General features: G+C 35.1%; 1 protein-coding gene across 1 annotated transcript in view; it reads right to left on the bottom strand.

Moving 5' to 3' along the window:
• The window catches only part of LOC129739748 (adenylate cyclase, germination specific), a 38,975-nt gene extending 23,176 nt beyond the window's left edge, over window positions 1–15,799 (bottom strand). The window contains exon 1 of the mRNA XM_055731258.1: window positions 15,528–15,799. The gene's annotated coding sequence lies outside the window, so the exon portion shown is untranslated. The remainder of the gene's footprint in view (window positions 1–15,527) is intronic.
• Between the last annotated feature and the right edge of the window lie 12,195 nt (window positions 15,800–27,994).

Raw genomic sequence — 27,994 nt, 5'->3', positions numbered from 1 at the left:
AAAAAATAAATAAAATTTTGTAAATTTGAAAAGCCTGAGCTTAGATTATATTGTTAAATTAAGAGGATGGATACTTAAAGAAATAAACAACAGTTTTTGCATAGAATGATATGTAGAATAAAGATGATAAACATGTGGTGCATAAAATTTTGTTAAAAAAGAAACCGGATAAGTTAAAAGTTTCAATCATGGCCGTAGGAACGGAGTTGGTTTTTGGGAGTCTAATCTTAGTTCAAAATTTTAAATTCTATATCATATTTTAATTAATGAGTAAGGTTTTTCAAAACTGATGCAAAAACCTCAAAAACTGATCCTAGGTTCAGAATTCTGCTTCAATTTTTCAAGAAATTTCTCACTTGTTGACCGAAATGCAGTTCTGAATATTTGATTTCAAATGAGATCAAACCCATTTCAGAGGTTCTGGTTTCATATTACAAAATTAAAAATTATTTGTCTTTTTTTATACTTTGGATTCTGTTTCATGTTTAGAATTCTTGATTTTCAGTTAGAATCATCATTAGAAAATAGTAATGAAAAGGTGTTTTGAAATGCTGATGCAAATTTGATTCAACTCAAGTGTATTTTCAATATTTAGAAAATAAAAATTTTGGGTATCAATCAAAGAAATTTTGAAATCATGCTGAGTTTATGTTTCATATTCAGATCGAAGTTCTTTAACTTAATTCGTATGAAGAATTGAAATATATCAAAGGTTAAAAATTTTGATCCAGGATTAGAAAATCGGTTCACCATTCAAAATTTGTTGATTCAATTATCGGATTTAGAATAAATAATTGAAATAGTAAGCTCAGATCGGATCCCCAAAATATCAGAATTTAAATTCATCATTGAAGGCTTTGACACAATTTGCAGTTCTTGGTACATTTTTTTTTTTAATTTAACGTTAAGTAATGCAATTAACTGTATTAAAAATTCCGACCAGGAATTCAGATTTAGATATTGCGTTTTAACATTTTAAAAATAATAATGAAATTCGGAAACAGATATATAATTCAAATATTGAATTTAGTATAAAAGTATCAAGAAAGTATTTCGTAGAGGATGCAATTCGCAGGAGATCGCAAACTTGTTGATTCAATTTATCGTTTTAAATTTTTAAATCAATGTCATAATTCAGCTGAAATTTTCAAATATTAGGTACATTTTGAGTTTATTTTACAAATTTCGTATAATGCATGATTATGCACATGATTTTACTTATAGAATTGTTTTTTTGTTATTAATAAAATAATAACTGATAAAAAGACCCGTTATTTCAACGTAAAAAATCATCAGAAAATTCTATATTTTCCTAATCTATTGTACACTATTTAATGGTACTTCTCAAAGGTCAAACTTTAAATAAAAATTTTCGATTTGGATCAAGTTAACAACAAAATTTAAATATCTTATTTTAACTTTGAAAGTTTGATTCATTTTTATCGATGGTTTAAATTATTGAATTTGCTCGAGAGTATAATGGTTAAGCTTCTTCATTTTAGCTTAATTTTTTCGTAAGAAATTAAAGATTTTCTTGAAACAAACTTATTCGATGATCAAAATATGCCAGATTCTAAATAAATTTCAAATATTTTAACCATCTCTGAAAGTAAGTAAGTAAGTTCTATAATGTAACTGAGGCTCTCGTTGTACAAATGTAAAAAAAAAGACATACACCGTCTTAAACCAATTTAAGCTTTACAGACTGAATAAATGACGTGGACAACTTAAGATTGACATTTAACAGCCAGTACCGAGATGGGAATCGAACCCATGCCATCAGTGGACCAGCGATTACCGTTTTTACCACGCTAACCACTCGACCACCGAGACGTACAAGCTAACCAGCTAACCATTTTAAAGATTGTAGGGCATATGTACATAAGTTACTATTTAATATATGTATAAAAACTCCTCCCATAAGGCGGTTTTTACTACGACTTTGATTTCAATAGATAACAGAGATGATAAGGAATGTAAAGATAAGATGAAGGATATGTATGAAGAAAATAAATTAAATTTTATGAAAATAAAATAATAAATAAAATAATATATCTACTTTTCATACAATACTTCGCGAGGCACAATCAGTGATATCAATTGAATTTATTGTTTCTCAATGCTGGAAGACATACCCCTGTAGAACAGCTAATAATTTTTTTGTCCAATAAGATACGAAGTTACGGTCTTCGACAAAGTTGTTCAACGGAAACTTTCCTTTAAATAATTTATAAATTGGCACAAAAATCATGAGCGGGCTTGGTTCCACAAAAGGAACAAAAATGATGTTGATTTTTCAGTACAAAATATTTAATTTTCCCACACAAACCTAAAGTTCAAATTTACTCATGTAAACGTTACTTGGAATTTCCGCAAAAAAAAATTTATGAACCAAACCGAAGGTTTTTGAACTCCAGGGACTGTGAAATTATCAAATTATCCCAAATCGATTCAGTCTCACCGCCATTTGCTAAAGCAAACTTGACACCACCTCTTTACCAATATAGCTTACACTATACTACTGAATAGTAACGTCAATTAAAAGATGAAGGTTAGAGCTAACACATGTACCTACCCACAAAAAATCCTCGCAAAACAACCGAAACAGACAGAATTTTCTTATTTTTTTATGGGTCATACTGTGCATATAACATTCGTGAATGGGGATAATATCCACATAACAAATCTCTGATCCATGTCCTTCGCCAGCTTTGGATGCGTGCATTTATTGAAAACATTTTTCCGTTGATGTGGATCCAAAAGTAATTCCCCAAACTCCCAGGACCTAGATAGGCGAAGGTCTCATGGGAGAAGCCGCCTTTCTTAATTTTTCCCCCTCGTCAGATGTTCCTGTTTCCCTCTTCTTATTTTTTTGTTTATTGGCTCCGCTGCCTGGCCGCTCTCTCGCTCATTCCCTATAAGGAAAAACGGAAGAAAAAGCATTTTCATTCCGGTCACATAAATCCAATGCAAATCGAGCTTTCCCGAGTCGAGAGCAAACTGCCTCGCCCAATGTAATGCTAGATAATCCGACAAGATTTACCGGTGGCAGTAATTTGTTCCGCTGTTGATGTTACTGTTGCTGTTGTTGTTGTTGCTGCTTTTGGATAGAAGAGCAAGTTCAACGATTGAGCTTGACCTTTGTCGACTTGAGGGAAATGTGTTTGATGTGGGTGGCTGGATTTTGGGGTTTGCTGCCGTGAATTATGATGAACGAATATTGACAAATGGGCGTTCATGAGTAAATGACAAATGGTTGCCAAAAGAGGACGTAGAGTATTGTTAAGCTTCCTCCTTTTTGGACAGCAATTATGGGTCATTGGAAATTTATAAAATATTTAGGAATAAATCTAGAAGAACATCCTAGATACTTCAGATCATTTTCGATCTACTAAACAGGGAAGTAAAAAATGTTTCCAAATTCCAGTATACTTCTTCGACAATCATTTAAGGTGATCGATATTTGAAACTATGATTATTTATTTTGTAAGCGTAAGATAACACTTCCATCGAGGTTTTTGAGATTTTTCGCGAGTACCGCCGACCATGGCTTAGAGGATAGCGTCTAAGTCTTCTAAGCCAGAGGTCATGAGATCGAGTCTCGGTCACGGCATACACACTTCTCTTTCTGCGGGCTGTTGATGTTAGCATTAGCTAACATCTTAAGCCATTATATCCTTGAAAGATGTACGTAGAATTAAGTAGAATTTAGATCTCTTCAAAGAAACATGAAGTTTCACTAAGATCCTATGTACATATATGTGTGTGATCGTTTTAAGTAGATTTCAGCAGTATCTCGCTGTGACTATGTGCAAAGTTTTGACTGTAAAATTGATAACAGCCCCCCCACCTCCCATGGAGAGGTTTCCCAAGCAGAATTATCAGTTCAAGAAATTAATTCACCATTGTATCGGGAAATCTCTTGATCCCAAAAGGCATATAAAAAAAGTGTTAGCAAACATGTCAGAAAATTGGCGGAATTTAGTCCTATATCAATTAAGGTCTTAAACTGTTAGTTGTTAATTTCGAATTGACATTTTAAATCCTTCTTTATTGAAACTCAAATCTTGACTCACAAAAATCCAACCTAGTCTTAAGCGTGGGTTTTCTTCAGGAATTATTACTAAACAAGTTCAGAATTTGAAACCAACCATTTAAACTTCAAAGTTCATTCATCAAATGCTAATTTAATGCACCAAAAAGCTTGTAGCCATGCTTGACAGTAGACAAAGCTTGACAGCCTGTCACTGACAGGTGTTTACTACATAATTTTCAATAGAATTTAAAATTTTGAAAGTAAAGGTTTTAAACGAACGATCAACTTTCCAGAGGAACGCAAGTTATTTATGTGAAAAAAGGGAATTTTTGCCGAATTTTTAAAGAAGTTCTAAACCAAATTATGTTTTAGATGTTTTCGAAGTAAAGTCAAATCATTTTGCAGTCTTCAACAAACTTGATTATAAATTAAGTCCTTTTTTTAACTTCCTTTAAAAAGTTCAGAAATATTTCTTGTAACGTCTTTTCGAATATTTAAAAAAAAATCCTTAATTTACTTTTTGAGCCATTGTGTCTCTAAAATCAGAATATTTAGGCAATATTTTTTGATTAAAAAGAGGGAAAGGGGCTCCTGTAATTATTTTTACAAAACTTGAAATCTATTCAAGCAAAAGGAATACGAGCAATATTTCTCTGATTATTTGAGATCCACCCCCAACTCTTCCTTGGAAAGATAGGAAAGGAGGAGGGAGGCTCCTATACAACTTTTTGCCCAACTTGAGAACTTATCTAAGAAATGGAAGAGTTTTGGGTACGAAAAAATGGTATTGATTATTAGAAACGCCTACCTCTTTCAAGTAGTGGAGCATGAGAAGAAGAAAAGGAAGGTAGGGTCCTTCACAGATATTTCAGCACAAATCAAATTTGGACTCTCCGTTTGTTTAGGGCGGAGTAGAAAAGGAGAAAAGTTCTGGTTTTCGAAATTCATTCGGCATAACTCGAATATGTATCAAACGAATGGAGCCAAATTAGGCATGTGACGTTATTTAGATAAAAACAATGTTTTAATGAAAGTTCTTGAACCACCTCAGCCAACAAAAACTAAAGAAAAAAAAGTTCGTAAGCCCTTCCCACTTTGGAAGGTGGAAAATCCATACAAACAAAACATATATTATGGTATAATTAAAGAATTCATGAAACTTTCAAAATCACAGTAAAAGTCTTGAAAAGTAGATCTCGAAAAACAAATTTAAAGATCAAGTTCAGGAATTTCAGCTAAAGAAAAACATAATTTGTTAAAATTAATCAGGCGGGCTTCGAAATAAGGCATTCAACTGTTCATAGTTCTACGAACAGGGAGGGGTGGTCCTCCATCTAGGGTGGCGTAATCGGAGGTTGCATAAGAGTACAGAAGAGGGAAATGACTCAGCTTCTGTTATGAGTCATTTTCATCTTGGCGTTCGTGTGTTAATATTGGGAGTGTTTAAAAATAATTTCTTTTTTTTCTGTATGTGGTCTTTAATGTCGTTGCCAGCAGAACGTGGCTTAGAGGATAGCATCCTTGTGTTTTAAACCAACGTTCATGAGATCGAATGCCGGTCGTGATCTAACCTGGCACACATAGTACGATGAAGGTTGGCGGTTTAAGCATTGCTAGCCGGGTATGCCTTGGAATTGTACGCCTCAATGATGCAGCACATGCATTTGGATGGATCTTTTCAAGGGAAATGAGATTGCCCTTGGAGATCCTACCTAGTTATGTGTGTTTGTCATGCTACCGGTATACAACTGCAACTTAAATTAATAGTGCAGGGGTGTCAAGTAGCATAGCAAAGTATAAATATTACCGCGGAGTAATACCACAATAGATCAACCTCATGGTCGCAGTGAACTCTCTCCCCAACAGGATATATACCCCCTTATTCTGCGCCGCGCGTGAGGTGACGATAGTCGAGTCAAGTCGGAATCACGTGAGGCCTTATTCCCGAAGCCGATGTGACAGAGGTTCATGCCTGACAACTGACTACTAGATTAGAATATGAACTCAAAAAGTTCATTCTTAAAGACGTTTCTCACCTAAGGCGACTACTGAAATCGGATGACTAGGGTGACTCGACTATCGTCACCTCACGCGCGGCGCAGAATAAGGGGGATAGTGTCGTTCGTTTTGGATCATTCAGGTAATGATTATATTGAATTGATCGATACAATTGTCCCCCAACCGCATATTGGTTCAGTTATAGGACCTTTTGATAATGGATCGATTTTCACCCGAGCATCCTCACACCACATACGAGTCTGCCTAGTCAGTCCCAGACTGGTTCAAAGGAACCATCAACGCAAAGGAGAGTTGTCTCAGACACAAGTGTCTTGATTTTTAAGGAGACCCGTCTAGGCGCGACCAATACGGTCTTTCTGTGGTTCGTCGATCGCATCAAAAAGTAGAGATGCCATTGCAAACCATCCTAAGTGCGCAACAATCTACAAGTTGTGCCCAAATAAGCCACGTTTTCAAACGAATATCATCGAGAGCATAGCTACAGCCAGTAAGCGCGCCAACGTAGAAATCCGTCGATGGAAGGTACTATTGAACCCCATTAAAGCTAGTGAAGTACCGCTGAACCACATCACACACCCACACGTGTGTGAATGGATTAAATCGACACCGCGTTATTCGTCACAAGCGTGTACGCAGTCAGTTAGTCAGTTGGCTAGCGAGCCAGCGAGCATGTCCTCAATTTCAAGCGAGTTGAGAGGACAGCTTGAAATTGAAAGGCGAGTTGAGAGGACAGCCTGAACGTATCGATAGAAATTTCAAGCGAGTTGAAAGGACAGCTTGAAATTGAAAGGCCAGTTGAGAGGACAGCTTGAAAGTATCGATAGAATTTTCAAGTTAGTTGAGAGGACAACTTGAAATCGAAAGGCGAGTTGAGAAGACAGCTTGAACGTAACGATAGAAACTTCATGCAAATTGAGAGGACAGCTTGCAATTGAAATGCGAGTTGAGCGAACAGCCTGAAAGTATCAATAATTTCAAAAGGGGTTGAGAGGATAGCTTGAAATCAGAAGGCGAAATAAAGGACAGTCTAAGTGTTTTATCTTGTGGGGAGTCAAGCAGCTTGAAAAAGAAAATATTGAAAGTTGAGCGAGTCGAGAGGACATATCTTATCAAATTGATGATCAGCAATTTAAAGCGAGTCGAGAAGACAGCTTGAAATTTGTAAAAAAAAAGTTGGACGAACTGGAATATCTTATCAAATTGAATATCAAGCGAGTTGAGAGAACAGCTTGAGATAAAATTTAATTATGAGACGAGTCTGGAAGCTAACATATAAGGACAACCACAATATCATTTAAATTTGAAAATCAAGCGTGTTAAGAAAACAGCTTAATAAAAGATTCAACAATGATGCAAGTCAAGAAGAAAGTTTGAAATTAGGAAAAGGCGTGTCTAGAGGAAGTCTTCAAGAAGCTTGAACTAAACAATCACAAATGTACACATTTAGGAGATAACAGCACAACTGTTTTTTTTTTAAATTTGAAGTGAGTAGCGCTAGTACTTGACAGGACTGCATTGATAAACAAAATTCGTAAAGACAGCTTCCTCATTTATGGAATAAACTGGAGAGTGCCTTGAGAGGACAACTTTGGTGTCTGATCAAATAAATAATCAGGTGGGTCGAGAGAGCAGCATGAAAAAAATAATTGAAAAGAGTTAGGCGAGTCTAGAGAACGGCAAAAATGTCCGAATAGAAAGAAAGAAGGTTTATTTCTTTGACAACTGCAGTTTCATTCAGGATAACTGACCAAATCTTGTTTCCAGTACATTAGTTCGAATTTTGTCAAAACCACAGAGAAGAAGTTCTATTACCAATACTTCATGCTTCTTTGCGTGAGCACTGGAGGAAGATAAATTAAGCCATAGGCAGTGTTATAGAATTTGTTATTTCAGTTTTGACACTGTTTGCATTTTTGGAACAATTGGCGCTTAAGGCACAATTTTCCCGTATATTTAGATAACGTGCCGCTATAAAGCCTACTCCTATTCTGAAGATAGGTAAGCATCGACAACGCACAAAAGCGTAAGCCTTTCATACCTACTTCACATATATTTATTGATAGGAAGCATGGCGGAAGCCAAGAATACGAGTGTTCTTGAATCGGTATTTCAAACTGTGATAATTGTTCTGTAACGTCTCCCCGTTTTCATGATCACATTTTATTAAAAACTTTATAAAAAGAAACGATTTTATAACAGTCTATTAGTAATTTTAATAATGGGATAGGAGGGGGATGTGTGAATGGATTAAATCGACACTGCGTTATTCGTCACAAGCATGTACACAGTCAGTTAGTCAGTCGGCTAGCGAGCGAGCGAGTCGAGTAGCGTGTGTGATTCTCCCGGTAGTTCGTGAACAGTAGACTCTCTGGTTCTGCTTCCGGGCTTCGGAGCTCCGGACCGGTTTGAATTGAAGAAATTGATATTTGTCCCGGCATTACTGAAATTTAAACAAAAATTATTGGCCATATGAGTTTTTGTCCAACCATTGGATAATAATATTTATGTTTACGTGTTTAATTTTGGTAAACTGTTTACTGATAGTAAAATCCCAGCAAAAAAATAGGTCAAACTTATTTGTATGGATAACTGCAACTGCAGAACTCGAAATCAAACTTCCAATTCAGTTACAATATTGATTGAAAAATATGGGGCTTAAACTGGCAGATAGCGAAAAAAGTTAGATTCAAATTAAATTTGCATTTTTTCAATCATGACGTAATCCGAAAATAAATCAAAATTTTTCATACAAAAAAATTGTAACCGTTGTTTCGAAATGTATTAAAGTGATTTCTAATTTATATACATTTTTAGTGTAAACTGTTGTGTTCATTGACAATTTATTTGATCAGGGAACTAAGGTATATTTTGTTCCGCGTTCTCTCCAGTTACCCAAGGAAAGGTCGACCCTGAGACACTGTTCAGGAGTCTGCTGCTGTTGAGCTAGTTTTGTGGGAGTGTTGAACCAGAAGGTTTAAAAAAATGTGTAGGGGAAAGTCAGGTAATTTTCAACAGTGGAATGTTGTTTTGACTTCTTTTTGACAACCTGGAGGAAAACGGGCGAATTTTGGTCGACGGGCTTGAGCAATTTGAAAAAAAAAGTCGCTAGGTCGGGTAAAACGGACACATAAGTCTCTTCAGGTAATTCAAGTTTTTCATCGGTTTGATCTTCCATACGCCTTCAAAAGACTTTGGCAAGATCAATTTTCGGGCGAAAAGCATTCGGAATCTCAAACAGGCCATAAAAACTGTTAATCGCCGGTAAAAACCACGTTGTTTCGCAAGCAGACTTGGACCATTTGGTTCCATTTTGGTTTAAACACATTCTAAAATCCTTAAATCACAAAAATATGAACATGTACAGAAATTTTTTATGCAGTGTCCGTTTTACCAAACCATTTTTTAAAAGCGCAATTCGTAAGATTGTTTTAGATGGCTATAAAAACAGTTTTGCGGAAGGAAATTTACTTGTGCCAATGATAAATGCGATATCAAATATCCTAAACTGCCATCTGCACAAAGATTGCGACGAAAAAAGCAATATTTGATTTTCTATTGGATTCTACCTGATGGTTGGTATTTTTACACACACTCAGAAAAATACTATTATGTATGCCATAAGATTCTCTTATGAAGTGGCGCCATAAGAAAAATTGATGAAATTCATAAGATTGTCTTATGACGCGAATGAATCCTGAAGATGAACGCCTACTTCAATGAGAGGTTGTTGCTTTTCATAAGAGATTCTTATGCAAACAGTAAATCACTTTCTAATAAGAAAATTTCTCGATATTTCATGCTGAAAACATTCACTTTATTGTTTGCCAAATTTGTTTAAAATTAAATCCTTCATGGTCACCATCAGCAGCGCATCAACAGACGGCTCCATCAAAGTTTTTTTTGCCGCATCTTAATCTTCGACCTTTCGTTTTTTGACGATCAGCTTGCTGAAAAGTAAACAAATAATGTATTTTAGTTTAGTAATATATTCAACGTTCACACCAAAAACATCAAATCGAACTTACCATTCCGGAGATAACAATAACATTTTACATTGAAGGAAAACTATAATAACTATGAACTGGCGATTGCTTCGTACTGTTAGATGATGAAAAAAAACTGATGCTATGAATAAATGTGTTCATCATTTTTTCACAATGCCGTTTCTTCTATTTTTCATAAGAACATCGTATGAAAATTGAAAGAATTTCATAAGACTCTTATGAAAAATTAGTTTGGACGCAAAAAAGTGGTTCATAAGATGTATCTTATGATATTTATAATAAGATTTCCTCTGAGTGCATGGTTTGACAATCCCTGAAAAATATTTTTGTTTCGCCTAAATGTTTGTATGCAGTGGTAATGTATCACTTAGGACGAGAGCTCGAGTCTTTGTGCCAGTAGTTGCAAAGTGAGTGTAATAACTCATAAGGATTTTTGATATACCTTGCGAAATTAAAGGTCGTTATCAAAATTCATTGTTTGTTAACTGCACTCATTGGTTACCTATCAAACTTCTGATATCTAAGATTGACTTGTAACTCATAGTCTGGTCGTACAGGGCCTCCACTAACAGCATTTTGAAAAAAAAAGGCTTTTGGGTCATTGATCATCTGAGCTGGAAGGTTATTAAATACGAGCGGGTTCTCCCGATCTTTAGAAAATTTGGAATGAATGGAATTAAAGAACGATCTGAAAATCCTGCAGAATCCTGCAAAATGTCTGGACAGAACTTTGGAGGAAGGCAGAGTTGTCAGAGTAAGAGCTAAACTGGGAGAAAAATATAGAAAACGTCTGATCTTTCTAAAAATGAAATTTCAATAACTTGAACATGAGATTAGGCAAACACATTAACCCTAAGTTTTCGACACAAAAAACTTTAAGATTTCAACCTTATCAAGACCGTTAGAAAAAAAACATTTTAAGCATAGGTGTAATCGTACAAGAAATGCACATCAGCAGAAGGCGACAAAAATCACATTTTATATAAAATAAACATCAATCCACGCTGGAAATTTGAGTTAGTAAGTGAGTAAGTCATAATTTTGATATAAACAACAGTAGGATAAATCAACATGTTTGCTTTAACAAGTAGGTACAGCATTATCATTTGCTGCATCCCGCCTGATACCTTAAATATGGAAATTCAAATACACTGCTTGTCGTTGGGTTGAGACAGTAAAAGTTTACTGTTATCCTTCAAATGCCTATACTTTGGTATCGAACAATTCAATGATAATTCTACGTGCGGTTTGGAAAGAAATTCAAATGATTGAAATTTGAAGTGAAACATTTGACCGGTAGTGTATAATAGCTGCGTCTGGAATGTTTGCATATGTGCAGGGGTATGGTTTCCATTTGACCGCATTTTCCTCGCCTACTTTTCACACCACTACCTACTGGCTCTGACTCGGTAGTTTATTACGGACAATTGACTGGGAGCATCGGCATGAAGTTGAGTCATTACAACAACGCAATGGCGGCGCAGCCTGGCAGAGTGCAATGGCTCCACTATTTTTGTTGTTCATCCAAATATGTAAACATCAACAGGCAGGACCTTTATTGACATGTGCGCAAAAGTAGGATGTAAATTTCGGGGAAAAAACACAAATGATTCCCATCAATTCTCGTGTAGTGAGAAATTATTATTTTACTAAGGGGCAGGTATCATTGCACCGTTGACACAATAGCAGAATTAATTGTTCCACACGCCTGGTATGTTTTACAGTTTTATGATAGATGAAGGATGGTGCATATTTTCACCATCAGTTTGTCAAATGAAGTGTCCCCTCGGTACCATTCCCGTTACATTCCGCCACCTTGTTACTGTTGGCCGTATCCGGTTGCATGTTCTCACATTAAATATCAACCGACAGGCAGGCATCCTAGAAGGACGATGTCTGGTGGCTCTTTTTTATCTACCGTTTCCGCCACTTGATGCCACCTGGTGCTGCTATCAGGTAACACCGAGAAGTGATTATGATCAATAATAATTTAATCTCCATAATTGATGCTGGTGCAGATAGGCTCCGATGCTACGTTTGGCTGAGCAACAGTATTTAGAGTTTATTGGATTGGGTTCAACATTTTGATGCTTGAATTCTCTCAGAAGCTACTTTTTTATGTAAACTCAAAACATAGATTTTTTTAAATCATTAACAGTTCCTTAACGTTTTATTTATCACACTTGAGTATGGCAAACTGTTGATTCAGTCATAGGTAGCCAAACAGATGAAAATATGGCATAATGAACCGTTATTTTCTTAGATTAACATCGACAATGACAGGTATGATGTTGTTTATGTTTATTCAATGTTCCTCGTTGATTGAATGTTCAATATCTATCTTTCGGCAATAAATTTACTTCGAAACAGAGTCAATAGTAATCACGTTATCGCGAGCATTCTGAGGGAAACACACCCTTCTGGCTTTCATTTAGTTCGATTGATAAGAGCTACATACGTTATAGCATAAATTCTTTTTGGGAATTTCAGACCTTGAAATTGTGCTGATGGAATAAATGTTGGCTAAGAATTTTCACCGATTCAATTTCTAAACAAATTTTGAAATATTTTTGTAATTTTTGTAATTTTTGTAATTTTTGTAATTTTTGTAATTTTTGTAATTTTTGTAATTTTTGTAATTTTTGTAATTTTTGTAATTTTTGTAATTTTTGTAATTTTTGTAATTTTTGTAATTTTTGTAATTTTTGTAATTTTTGTAATTTTTGTAATTTTTGTAATTTTTGTAATTTTTGTAATTTTTGTCATTTTTTTTGTAATTTGAGTAATTTTTGTAATTTTTGTAATTTTTGTAATTTTTGTAATTTTTGTAATTTTTGTAATTTTTGTAATTTTTGTAATTTTTGTAATTTTTGTAATTTTTGTAATTTTTGTAATTTTTGTAATTTTTGTAATTTTTGTAATTTTTGTAATTTTTGTAATTTTTGTCGTTTTTGTAATTTTTGTAATTTTTGTAATTTTTGAAATTTTTGTAATTTTTGTAATTTTTGTAATTTTTGTAATTTTTGTAATTTTTGTAATTTTTGTAATTTTTGTAATTTTTGTAATTTTTGTAATTTTTGTAATTTTTGTAATTTTTGTAATTTTTGTAATTTTTGTAATTTTTGTAATTTTTGTAATTTTTGTAATTTTTGTAATTTTTGTAATTTTTGTAATTTTTGTAATTTTTGTAATTTTTGTAATTTTTGTAATTTTTGTAATTTTTGTAATTTTTGTAATTTTTGTAATTTTTGTAATTTTTGTAATTTTTGTAATTTTTGTAATTTTTGTAATTTTTGTAATTTTTGTAATTTTTGTAATTTTTGTAATTTTTGTAATTTTTGTAATTTTTGTAATTTTTGTAATTTTTGTAATTTTTGTAATTTTTGTAATTTTTGTAATTTTTGTCATTTTTGTCATTTTTGTCATTTTTGTCAGTTTTGTAATTTTTGTAATTTTTGTAATTTTTGTAATTTTTGTTATTTTTGTAATTTTTGTAATTTTTGTCATTTTTGTCATTTTTGTCATTTTTGTCATTTTTGTAATTTTTGTAATTTTTGTAATTTTTGTAAATTTTTTAAATTTTGTAATTTTTATAATTTTTTGAATTTTTTCAAATTTTTGTAATTTTTGTAATTTTTGTAATTTTTGTAACTTTTGTAATTTTTGTCATTTTTGTCCTTTTTGTCATTTTTGTCATTTTTGTCATTTTTGTCATTATTGTCATTTTTGTCATTTTTGTCATTTTTGTCAGATTTTTCATTTTTGTCATTTTTGTCATTTTTGTCATTTTTGTCATTTTTGTCATTTTTGTCATTTTTGTCATTTTTGTCATTTTTGTCATTTTTGTCATTTTTGTCATTTTTGTCATTTTTGTCATTTTTGTCATTTTTGTCATTTTTGTCATTTTTGTCATTTTTGTCATTTTTGTCATTTTTGTCATTTTTGTCATTTTTGTCATTTTTGTCATTTTTGTCATTTTTGTCATTTTTGTCATTTTTGTCATTTTTGTCATTTTTGTCATTTTTGTCATTTTTGTCATTTTTGTCATTTTTGTCATTTTTGTCATTTTTGTCATTTTTGTCATTTTTGTCATTTTTGTCATTTTTGTCATTTTTGTCATTTTTGTCATTTTTGTCATTTTTGTCATTTTTGTCATTTTTGTCATTTTTGTCATTTTTGTCATTTTTGTCATTTTTGTCATTTTTGTCATTTTTGTCATTTTTGTCATTTTTGTCATTTTTGTCATTTTTGTCATTTTTGTCATTTTTGTAATTTTTGTCATTTTTGTCATTTTTGTCATTTTTGTCATTTTTGTCATTTTTGTCATTTTTGTCATTTTTGTCATTTTTGTCATTTTTGTCATTTTTGTCATTTTTGTCATTTTTGTCATTTTTGTCATTTTTGTCATTTTTGTCATTTTTGTCATTTTTGTCATTTTTGTCATTTTTGTCATTTTTGTCATTTTTGTCATTTTTGTCATTTTTGTCATTTTTGTCATTTTTGTCATTTTTGTCATTTTTGTCATTTTTGTCATTCTTGTCATTTTTGTCATTTTTGTCATTTTTGTCATTTTTGTCATTTTTGTCATTTTTGTCATTTTTGTCATTTTTGTCATTTTTGTCATTTTTGTCATTTTTGTCATTTTTGTCATTTTTGTCATTTTTGTCATTTTTGTCATTTTTGTCATTTTTGTCATTTTTGTCATTTTTGTCATTTTTGTCATTTTTGTCATTTTTGTCATTTTTGTCATTTTTGTCATTTTTGTCATTTTTGTCATTTTTGTCATTTTTGTCATTTTTGTCATTTTTGTCATTTTTGTCATTTTTGTCATTTTTGTCATTTTTGTCATTTTTGTCATTTTTGTCATTTTTGTCATTTTTGTCATTTTTGTCATTTTTGTCATTTTTGTCATTTTTGTCATTTTTGTCATTTTTGTCATTTTTATCATTTTTGTCATTTTTGTCATTTTTGTTATTATTGTCATTTTTGTCCTTATGGTATTTTTTAATCACATGTTAGCATTTTATTTAAACTTAGCAGCATGTTTTCGACTCGAAAGCACTTTATAAAATTGAGAAATTCCTAGCAGTAAAAACTTTCGCTGTCACTTCAACTGATACCACGCGCGTTTCGCTCTGGTTTTACGACAAATCACAAATAAACATTTGATTTGTCGTCCTTCCTATTTTGCGTTCGTAAAATTTGATGACGGAGAGAGAAAACGCAAACCGGAAATCGTTGCAGCTCATAAAAACTGTGAATACACAAACATTCGATCAAACCTTCACTCGCTTTCGCATTTCATACATTTTTGAATATCCCCCCACAATCCATCATCATCACCATGTTCTTCGTCAAAAATACCAAAAAGGAAACCCATTTTTTCACTCTTTTCCTAATCCATTTCCATGCTGCTGAAAAAGCCGCGTTTGAATAGCAAATGTGATTATGTGGTTGATGGGAGGCACCTTCAAAATCTATTCCGCTTCCGGAACGAATTTCTATGGCATCCGTCGTCGGCACAATTCTGCGAAATCCGCGGGTAATCCTAACGGTTTAATCCACGACTGGTTCTTCTCCACCCAAAAATCGGTCGTTGGCAAAACTTGGAGGCCGCTGCTGACTGGCTGGCTGGCTGATATCCCCTTAGAGGAGTCCTTGGAGTCCAACGGAAACTAAACACTAAACACATCCAGCAGAGGGTTCCGGCTGAAGCTGGCAAGAGGATAAAACCGAACGCGTCGAGCTCACGGATGGAACTGAAAACCACTGTGTGGAAAAATCCTGATCCAACCGACTAGACTACCGCACATCTTCATGAAGCTCTTGGTTGGGTACACTAAATCCACAAAGTGAGAATGTCCTTTCGATGGTCGCGCCAAGCCGGGAAAAGCCTCACGCCTCACCGCATCGCCAGAAATCCGGATGCGGATGAGGGGAAACGAGCTATCTTGGAACAGGAGGATGATTGAAGTGGGCGAATTTTTTTTATTATAGCGATACAATCTCCAGTCTCGTAGATCCTCGGAGGGGTGTCACTTGCCTTTTACCCCTCCACAGACTAAGCTTAGGAATAGAAAGCGGAGGAACAGAAAAACGAACAGGAAGGACAGGAAAACGATTAGCATGACTTGTCGGTTGGCTGTGTTTGTGGGTCTGAGCTGATGTGAGTCGATGATGCATTGCCGGATCCTATCTGTCAACCAGTGGTCAACATACCGTACCGGAAACGGAGACGACAACGAGAGACGGAAAAAGTAAACCAGCTAGCAAGTGAACCAGGAAATGGAAATGGGAGGGGGGCGTTTAATCATGTATGTTTTGAAACTATTTGGCACACTTTTATGGCATCGGATGGGAACATAATCGAATCGTCGTCGCTGACGTACCGGGATAACTTTGATATGGTTGTGGAATATTTCATTCCACTTCATTACTCGCATCAGTGTTTTTTTTCTGTTGATCGGACTCGTGAAGGTTTGTTATCAACAACTTGTTTGAAATTATATTTCTCTGCTATAGATCAAGTTTTTAGGAGTTTTTTAGCTGTACAGTCGAACGAGGATAAGCGAGAACTGGAAAAGCGGGAAACCTCCATAAGCGAGAGAAATCTGTCAGGTTTCATCATTTTGTTTTCAGCCAAACACTACAGGTGAGATTTTTTTTTGCAAAAATTGCGGATTTTTTTAAATTTAGAAAAGTTATTTTTAAATATAAAAAATCTTAAAAAAAGAGAAAAGTGGGGAATTTTGAGCCATCTTAATATTTCTAAAATTCGGTTACCGAACAAACTTCGTTTCGTTTGTTGTTGTTAAATAGAAAATAACAGACATATCACATAGAAGAATCATAAACAATCGGTTTATCGAATATCCCACCTGAAAAAAGCCAGGATAGCTCAGTGTTAAATTTGCATGTTAAGGCTTTATCAGAAGCTAGATTGAAAGAGCCATCATGCGGTATTATTTTCCTTGGTCATTTTAATCAACCGCAATTATTGTGGGTTCCTAGTCATAGCAACAAATTGGTGGTCGATTCTGCTTCAGTACTTAATATGGCTAGTGCTACTTTTTTGGACGGCACTGTATTGAACGGACTTCATCAACGGAATGGTGTACAAAACCTTCAAAATCGGACGTTGGATTTGGTTTTCACGGGTGAATCAATCTTGAACAGCCTAGTTATTGAAGCAAGTGATGCCGTAGTACCAATTGACGTATACCATCCTCCGCTTGAGTTCATCATTTCATTCCCGAGTCCGGTCGCTTTTGTAGAGGCTTTCGACCCATCTGCATGTGACTTCCGAAGGGCTGATTTCGATCTCATGAACCTTGAGTGACAAATTTCCAAAGATGTACTAGTGTAGATGTAGCCGTTAATTCATCTGCGCAATTATGGACGATGTTTTTGACAAATCTGTGCCCATAGCTCTACCTCCACTCAGACCTCGTTGGACTAATCCCGATTGAAACGATTGATGCGCTCGAAATTGCCCATTCATTAAAATGAAACTTAACGATGCTACCAGACAACATCGGATCTACTATCGATTATCCTATCGCCGTTATGTAAATCGTACTCAAAGTGAACTTCGTCGGAACCCGAAAAAGTTTTGGAATTTTGTGAATAACAAACGGAAGGAATCCGGTCTACCTGCTGAGGTACATTTAGATGGCAGAATTGCTAAATCACCTACTGAAAAATGTGTTCTTATTGCAAAGCATTTCTTCAGTGTATTTTCAATTCAATCGCCAACTGAAGATCAAATTAGCGCTGCTATCACACGATTGCCCATCGATGTGTTAGGTATGTGTTAAATCTCAACATGTTTGTTGTTAGCGAGGAAATGGTTTTCGAGGCTATAAAAAATTTGAAGTACTCTACCTCAGTTGGACAGGATGGAATACCTGCGTGTGTATTAAAAAAGTGTTGCACTTTACTTTTACTTGTTAAGCCCCTTACTTGTATTTTCAACCAGTCCTCACAACAACATCAGTTTCCTGCCACCCGGCAAAGATCCTTCATGAGCCCAATCTTTAAAAAGGGTGATAAGCATTTTTTTTAAATTTACATAGTATTCCGTCTCACGACATAACTTGACGAACATTATTCCTAAAATTCAATCGGTCCATGGCAACCGTTCTCCAATTTCTCGGGCACCCCACGTTCGCCAGATCACGCTCCACTTGGTCTAACCACCTCGCTCGTTGCGCCCCTGCTCGTCTTGTTCCTACCGGATTCGTAGCGAACACCTGTTTTGCAGGACAGTCGTCCGGCATTCTCGCAACATGTCCCGCCCAGCGTATCCGGCCAGCTTTCACCACCTTCTGGATACTGGGTTTGCCGTAGAGTCGCGCTAGCTCGTGGTTCATCTTTCGCCTCCACACTCCGTTCTCCTGTACGCCGCCAAAGATGGTTCTTAACATTCGTCACTTAAATACTCCGAGTGTACGCAAGACCTCCTCGAGCAATATCCATGTCTCGTGCCCGTAGAGAACAACCGGTCTAATGAGCGTCATATACAGATTACACTTCGTGCGAGGGCTAAGTCTTCTCGACCGCAGTTGCTTGTGGAGTCTATAGTAGGCACGACTTCCGCTGATAATTCGCCTCCGGATCTCACGGCTGGTGTCATTGTCTGCGGTCACCAGTGAGCCGATATAGACAAAGTCTCCGACTATCTCCAGCTCGTCGCCGTCGATCGTGACCTTGTTATTACTGGACAGGGTGATAAGCATGAGGTGTGCAATTACCGAGGTATCACAGGGCTTGCCGCTAGCTCGAAGGACTAAGAGAGAATTTTCAACGATGTTATGTTTTCAGCCTGCCGGAACTTGATTTCGGACAATCATCACGGTTTTTTTCCGAAACGCTCAATTACGTCAAGCCTAGCAGTTCCATATATCATTCTGCATATCCAATATGGATTGTGGCAAACAAGTCGACGTAATTTACATGGACATCAGTGCAACATTTGACTCAATGAATCACTTAATTTTACTTTTAAAGTTAAAACGCTTGGGATTATCTGAGAGATTATGCGCTTGGATCAGAAGCTACTTAAGTAATCGTCGTCTTGCTGTCAAAATCGGATCCTCCGAATCTCCAGATTTCATTCCGACTTCAGGGGTACCACAAGGAAGTAATTTGGGCCCTTTATTGTTCACCCTGTTCTGTAATGATATTAGCATGCTGCTTGTTGGATGCGGAGTTCTCATGTACGCGGGCGAATTGAAATTTTTTTTTTTGGTCGTTAAAAGCTTGGCAGATTGCCAGATTTTACAGCGATTCCTCGATATGGTTGTCAATTGGTGTGCTGTTAACCTTCTGGCCTTAAGCGTCTCTAAGTACTGTATCATAACATTTGGACGCAAGAAAATTCCATTCTGGTACGACTACGATATCCAGGGTGAATTTCTACATCGTGTTGATCAAATAAAGGATCTTGGCATTGTTTTGGATAGCCATATGACATTTAAGCGTCACTATACTGTGAAAAGGCTAACCGAATGCTGGGATTTATCACAGTCTGAGTAAAGAATTTACAGATCCTGTTTGTCTACGAGCTCTGTATTGCTGCCTGGTCCGTTCAATTTTAGAATCTGCAAATCTGTTTTGGTGGCCATTTGAAGCCACATGGGTAGCGCGTTTTTAAGTGGTTCAACGGAAATTCGTTCGTTATGCTCTGCGTTATCTACTGTGTGATAATCCCCGAAACCTGCCACCTTGTACACAACGTTGCGCTTTGCTTGGCAGTCTTGTCGGATCGCCATTCCATTGGTCAACCACTATTTGTGGCGAAAATTCTCAGAAACGAAATCGACTGTTCTTGGACACTCTCCTGCTGTAATATTTATGCCCCAGAAAGAGCTCTGCGAAATCGTGACTGGCTTTCACTGGAATCGAGAAATACACGCTATGGCAGCAACGACCCCTTACGCTCCGCAAAAATTAGCTTCTTACGCCATTATGCTCTCTTTGACTTTAATGTCTCAACTGCAACATTTAAACGCTTGATCGAATCTAACATAAGTGACTAGTTAAGAAACAACTCATTAGAAAACTCATAATGTACGTTTAGGTAGACCTAGTTTTAAGTAAATCATTAACACACTTACGTCAGATGATCTTTTTTTTAGAAACAATAAACAATAAACAATGTTAGTTTCCAAAGTCGACCACCTTTTCTGACCTTTACTTCAAATATAAATTAAACTCCAAATTTCGTTCTGTAAAAACAATGTGTGCGAATTTTCGTCTGAATCTGATGCAAAATGTATAATGCAAGTGTTTCAAAACACTGATTCGTTTTTATGAACGACTCTTTTCCCGGGCCTCCAACAACAAATTCTGAATCTGGCCATCCAGTTAAACCCCCATTTGCGTATTTTTTATCTCAATCTTATGTAAAGTCACAAAAATATCACAAAAACCGTGAACAGGTAATAAATATGGACAATTCCTTTTCTCCACCCTTGATTCGAATTTTATACCCAAAATTTCTTGAAACAATCATTTGTCAATTATCATTTTAATCCATTGCAAAATCACTTCAATATCGCAAAAACAGTGAACACTTAATATGGGAGACCCTTTTTGGGGTCCTCTGATCAATGAATAGCTAGTCCCTCAAAAGATCTCATTGTAATTTTTTATTTCAATCCAATGCATAAGAACGTCAATGTTGCTGAAACAGTATTTGATTTGTATGGACAACTCCCTTCAAAAGGGGTAATCTTCAAATCTGACAACATTTTTCATCACATCGGAGCTTTATGAGCACCAATGCCAAATATCAGCTTTCAAGACAAACGAACACCCCAATGCCACAATCAAGGCCGCGCGAATGGCGTGGGGGGGGGGGGGGATGTTGGTTATTTTTTAGAGTTTAACCACCCCCATGGACAGTTTAAAAATTGTGTTTACCGTGGCAAACATTACTAGATCCTAAAATATTTTTAAAAATTATTGTTTTCAAACATAGCAGAAAATTGTCTCGCCTTCTGCGGAATTCAATCTTCAATAAAGTATTGAAAAATAGCTTGTGTTAACTGCAAATTTGATGCGAGCATGAAATAATCTTCAAAAAACTATTTTCAGCCTCAATTGTGTTTCTGGTTCCTTTAAATGCTCAACTCCACATTCAAAAGGGTTTTGATAAGTTACACAAGGCAACTTAATTCAAATTTTACGAAGTGCAAAGAAGTAAGGAGCTAATTTTGATTCGTTTGGGTAACCTGGATCCTAACATGCAGTTGGTCTTTTCATCATCTTTTGTTTTTGAAAATAGGTTAAAGTCATTTGTTCGGATGACGTAAGTGAAACCACCAAGATTTGATAGCCGTAAGCTTCAAAGCTAAAACATAATATAAGCCTTTTAATATTAATTCAGCTGATAAATTAATTGAACTTACATTTTAGTGTTCACAATACTTCGAGCGGTAGTGTAATCTGGACTATCTCGAGCTGAACTCGAATTTTAACGTCGATACTAAATAATTTGTAAAGTTATCATATAACGTAATTTAGGTAATTTAATCGTTGGACTTACGATGAACTATCCGATTGCTACGTATCTCGTGTGATACTTCCAATACGTTAATCCGAAACGTCTATTTGCCTTCTTTGGCTAGTTTCTTTAAACTTGCTGCACTTTGATTACAATAGTGAATTAGTTAGTTATTGGTGTGTAAATTATTTTTATAATTGTAATACTAACCAAATACTGCTATTAATGTAACGCAACAATTGTGCTAACGATTTCTGCTAAGCTGAATATTAATTATAGGGTATTACTGATATTGAAAATGCCGCCGCCAGTTTCACGTTCTTCTTGACATTCCTTTTAAGTTCCGCTTCGTAGTCGGAGAGGTGCAAAAGTTCAAACCGTCGTAAATCACAACTTCTGACAGAACTGCTGTTATCGTTGTCAAGCACTGTGGGCCGCGTGAACATCATTTAAGAAGTTTCTGCACTTTTCTGACAAAACTGTATAAAATATTGAAAAAAAAAGTAAAAAAGTCATAATTCAATCAACTTTCACGAAACCACAATTTCATTTCTGAGAATTTCGACAAATTTTAAAATAAGTTTTAAACCAAATAGAATTTTTTATGTTTTCAAAGCAAAGGTCGAATCAGTTTGCAGTCTTCAACTAATTTGTTAATGACATTGAATCTTTTACAATAAATACTCAAAGACTTTAGTAATGTCTATATCGTAATGTAATGATCTCTTTTCAAATTTATAGAATAGGATTTAGGTTTTCAGATCGTTGAATCTCTGAAACTGAAATATTTTGGCAAAATTTGATTTCTTGATTGAATGGAGGAGAATAAAAATTCAGAATCAGTTTTTGTTTTTCATATCGGTTTGTAAGTTTGAGTGATTGGTTTCACTCAAATCTGGTTCATTTTAAAATTGTTAAACATCATATCATCAAAACTAGAGGTGATATACTAAAATCTGAGAAAAGATCTTAGTTCATGACTCCAAAATCTTCCAAATCAATAATTTAACCATAGGCACCAAAAATAGTTGTGCTTTATTTATTAATTAAATTTTAAAAATAAGATTCCAAAATGTAACAATATTTTTATTGAAAATAGTTCCTTCTAAAATGTCGGCAATTTTAAATGTTTTCAAATTCTTACTTGTATTAATTCTCAAAAAAAAATTCCGAATTTCATAGTCCTAGTATTTGATTTTTTGATACTCTTAAAATAGGTTTGTCTTTATTTTTCAATTTTGAAATTTTTGTGTCCTGAAAACTTAATCTTCTTGGAAACCTATAAATCTAAATCAAACATTAACCATATAGACACGGATGAGAAAAAATCTTTTCCGTCCGGTGGAAAACAGCAATCAATGGAGCGAAACGAAATCGACGAAAACAACAGACAGCAAATTCTCTTGAAAAAGATTAAAACATCTGATCGAAACGTCAGGTGTTTCAAAAACAATCGTTGATTCCCAAGACCAAAAAAGCCAAATTCAAATATTTCATTCTTTCAAATCCTTTTGTTATCGATCGTGGTTTTTATAAATTTATGAAATGTTTTAAAAATCTTTCTCAGTAGCAAGCTTAAAGCAAAATTTTAATGCGCAATGTAAACTAAATTTGTATTCGCTTTGGGCTTTCAATTTCAAATCAAATCTTGGAATTTCTTATTTTTATTTTTTCCAGTTGTTCAAGGGGGGGGGGGGGGGGGGGGGGTAGGGTCTAACGGGTATAAAAAAACACCATTTTCACGATTTTTTTCTAGAGCTATCGTTCAAACAAATGTTTTTTTAAATTTTTTGCATTATACAAAGCATTGTTAAAAGAACATTTAGTAATTTTTTCGTAGAAAAATATTGAAAAATGAGCCGGTGACGGAGCACTTTCGAGGATGCCTTTTAGAAAACAGGATTTGCGGTGGACACTGTATCTCAGCACAGAATCATCTGAAGTCAAAAAATCAGAGCAAAATATTTTTAATAGATATTTTTCTGGACCCCAACGTTTTTATTTAACTTAAAAAATTTTTTATCAAATTTTTGTGGCTGTTTGAAGTAAAAACTACGATTTTTCACGAAAACATCCACCATTTTTCAAATGTAAAATCTCCCCAAAGTAAAAAAAAAAAAAAAGAAAAACGTTGGTGTCTGGTATTTTATATGTAGAAAATATGTTCCAAATTTGAAAAGAATCGGTGAAGTAGTTTTCAAATGACGAGGTCCACGGACTTTAAAAATATGCTTTCGAGGAAAACGCGTTTGAAGTTTCTGCTTTTGCTTTCTTGCAGTATTAGATAGGAGGAGATAAAGGCCTATAATTTCTACAGTTTTGCTTCAATTGACTTGAAAATTTGACACAACATTCTTGAAATGTTTTACAATAAGAAAATAAAAAAATAAAAAAATCGATTTTTTGAAAGTGTTAGACCCTACCCCCCCCTTAAATTTAATAAGTAATGTTAAAAAATTAAGCCCCTTAATTGTTGTAGCATCATTTCGATTTTTAGTGTTGTTCGGCCTTAACACACGAACTGCCATAGTTTATCAATTACTAGTTTGTAACTAGTTTGTAGATAATGTTTGTAAATAATATGAAGGTGTTTTGTGTCCTTTATGATCGAGAAAACTCGTTAAAACCGTTAAAATAGAGACTTATTAATGTTACTCGAAAGCATCAAATTCTAAACAAAGACGAAATCGTTTTTAAATCTAATTTAAAGTAAACTTATAAATTTCTGCAACCATGTTTTACTTTCATAGGCGTCCAGTACTGCTTTTAAAAATATGAAACATGCCACATTCCCCTTAACAGAAAAAATAATCGAGAAATATTGGAAAAAGTGATAAATTTTACCCCATTTTACGGTACTCGGAAACTGTTCAACAATAAATATGCGATCCTTTTAGCTCCCACTATTTAAAATGTAAATCAGTACATAGTTTATAGCTTTGCAGATAGGTTTTTGGATATTTTCATAGCCCAGTTATAGCATTTTTATAATCCATACTTATGTATATTCGAAGAAATGTTGATTTGGTGGTGCCTAACTCCAGGGGTAAAAAAAAGTCGAATAAATTTTAGATTTTTATTTTTAGACTTCCTTCCGAACTCTTCTAGGATCATCTCAAAAGTAAATTTAAAAGTAAAATTATTCCTCAAATAATGTATTTTCAATAATTTTTTTTTCAAGCAACGTAATGTTAATTGAATTTCAAAGAAGAAAATTTTGGTCCTGAAAGGTGATAAAACTTTTGTTTAGATTGCTTGGTATTTTGATCACAACCATTCTTCCTATTTGTGTCCCGTTTCACCGCTATGTCCCTATTCAAGCCATTTTACAGTATCTGAACCACTTTTATGGCATTTTTATTCAACAAATCAAAAAAGAATTTGGCTGATGGTGATGGCTGATTTGAAGCACAAATTGCTGCACAAAACTAGTTGCTAGCAGTAGTTTCAAGGTTTTAAACCCCTGGAGGGGAAAGACATGGTGCATGATTGATATCGCTTTCTCTCCAATATCGACACCCGAGATCCTCCCCCTCAGGGTCAGACATATGCCTCAGTATCGGGGAAAATGTCTCAATAGATTTGGATGATTATTTACATGGCAAACCACACGGTGCGCATAAATCATATGAACAGCCAACGGATGGCGTCGCGTCACCCTTCCTGGTCAACATCGACAGCCGGCAATTGACTCAATCGGAATCGGTTTCCTGAATCCAGGCGAAATTTGCGCGTGCCGCCGCTTCCGAATGATCCTTGATGTTGGTACTCATATTTCATCGAAACTCGGTGGTGTTTCCTTTCTTTTTTTTTCGGTTCGAACTCTCGAATTCGAACGGGTTACTGCTTTCGTGAATTTGATTAATACTTTTTTTTTGGCAATTAGCACTGTTGGGTTTGACCTCGAATTTTGAGTGAAATTTCTGTTGAAATTGAATTTTTTTGACAAAGTTAATGAATACATTGGTTTTTTGTGGCTTTCAATCCAAGACGATGGAAAAACCAACAATTATATATGTAGAAACAACACTCAGAAGTATTTGTTTTGTTTTGTAGTGCCATTTACCGGAAATGTACTAGACTTCACTCGAACTTCCGCCGAAGCACTCGCCAGTTTAAGCTTTTTGTATTATCCACTTTGTGGGTGAACATATCGTCCCCCCGGTAAAGTAACAAGAAAACAGGCATGTTTCTGAACAGTGAGCCTTCCATTCTTAAAGCACTTACTGAGTTGCAGAACCGAGAGATCGTAAAAGCCGGGCGCCCACACCACCGAAGGGAGATGTATTGTTTTTGTTCAATGTTGGGTAACAAATTGTTTGCAACACACTACCGCCACCTGTTGATCATAAACATGCATGAGGTAAACTACCTCGTCCTTTGCTGGGCCCTCTCAGAAGTGTGGAAACGAAGGATATATTTCCCAGAGAACTACATACAGGCGATGATGTATTCAAGCTGTGCTGTTGATAGGGTGACTCTCTGGAGCCACTTTTTTTTTTGGAAACTTGGAAACATTTTCCGTCAGTTTCCGTTCTGATTCAATCCTGTTAAAAACTCTGTTCCAGTTCATAATTACGTTCAATTTTCCACCTGGTAACCTTTCTCAATGGACAAAAAGTCCAACAAGCGTGTGATAGCGAGAGAATGTGCCATAAACGAGCGGCCCTCCCTTTGGCATTGGCCCTACTTCCTCGTTTTCCAATCTCGTCAACCGGATCGTCCACAGCTAGCTGACTGATGACGAGGAAGGAAGCGCAACTTTACGAAGAGCTTCCATCAATTTGTACCAGCTTCATTCATCGTTTTTGCATTGAGTGGAAGTACCAATTTCTGGTGAATGGAAGGGTGAACGGGAGAAAATAGTAGTGGCTTAGGTGCTTTCACGGATCAACCACCAAATGGCGGTTGGAATTTTTTTAAGCACTCAGGCACCCACTGTTGAGGTTGAATGGATGTTTTTTCATCTGTTGTAATACACAATTTTTTATTTCTATTTTATTTTTAAATGATGGACAAAATCATTTCACTTGTTCATCAAAAATAAAAATATCAAAAAGTAAAATCTAAAGGATTATTTCATTTAAATTTGACTTCCGTGTCCTCAGCAGTAACAATGAAAAACTTGTTGGCGACAATATTTTTTGCCTAAGTGACATCGGATGTCTGACGTCGCGTCCATGGAAGGAGGACGGGGTTGGCTACGGGACGTCCAAGTGGATGGACATGCCAGAGATGCTATTTTTGGCAGATTGTTTTGGCATCCGTTCCGTCTTTTTGCTGCTTTGTTTATTGCGTGTTGCATGCGCCGTAATCAGATTGGAGTATTTCGCAGCCTGAACTTGATTGATTACATATAACAATGTAATGTTTTTTGATGAGTTCATTGATGCGTGTTTTGGTCCCTTCTCTAGAATCTAAGATATACAGGCGATTTGTTATTGTCTTCCTAACTCGCTAAAGCATCAATTTATGTAGCTTTAAGTAACAACACTCACATTTTATGATTAAAAATCTTAAAGATTTTTTGTTTGTTTTAAAACTGAAACCAGATGATGAAACTCGAGAGGCCACATCTAGATGATGTGGTCTCTCGTTTTTCATTACCTTGTTTCAATTAAAAAACAAAAAATCTGTATGATTTTTTCAAAAACAGTTTTTATTCCAATCCTGGTAGAATTAAGGCTACTGGAAAAACAAATTTGTTAACAAACTAGACCACGTGCTTTCAATTTCGACTGAACTGTGAAGTCTCTCTGCTGACTGATGATTTCATTCAGCTGCTCACCCGCTAAAAAGTGTTGTCCTATCCTATCCGGGAAAACGTTTCAACGAGCTTTTCCGGAAAAGCTACTTCTCGGAAAATTGCGTTCAATTTGGGAAGCGATATTGCACACGATAAAGCGTCCAATTTTTCGACCGTTCATAGCAGTATGAAAAATTCCAGTTTTCGTTATTTAAGCTCTTAAACGGTTTCGTTGGGTTTTTTCTTGGTGCTCGACAATTTCACAGTGTCTTAAGTTTTATGGAATGAAAAAAAAAACCCATCTTGAAGTTCCAGTTCATCTGATTTACTCAAAACATTTCATAGGTTTGTTCAAATTCCCACGAGTTATCACCTTTTCACAAGTTTCCGGTTGATAAGCGACAACAATAAAAAAAAAACCTTCAACAACCGGGTATATTAAACTGTTCGTTAGATCACGACTACTGGTTGTATCCCGTAAATCGAAATCTAGCTGACAGCTATTAAACAGATCATCGGCTGATAAGCCAGATTTAACCCCTCAACAACATCGTGATTTATCATCATTGGAAAAACGATTATTTTGCATGGTTCAAGTACCTACCTATTTTGCTGCTGTTGATGACCCAAAAACAAAACGCACCTGACCCGGGATAGGTTGTTTTCCATTTTGTACCTTG

Source organism: Uranotaenia lowii, chromosome 1, assembly GCF_029784155.1.
Source record: "Uranotaenia lowii strain MFRU-FL chromosome 1, ASM2978415v1, whole genome shotgun sequence".
Taxonomy (NCBI): domain Eukaryota; kingdom Metazoa; phylum Arthropoda; class Insecta; order Diptera; family Culicidae; genus Uranotaenia; species Uranotaenia lowii.
The sequence above is the reverse complement of the archived record's forward strand: the minus strand, read 5'-3'. Positions and strand labels throughout refer to the sequence as shown.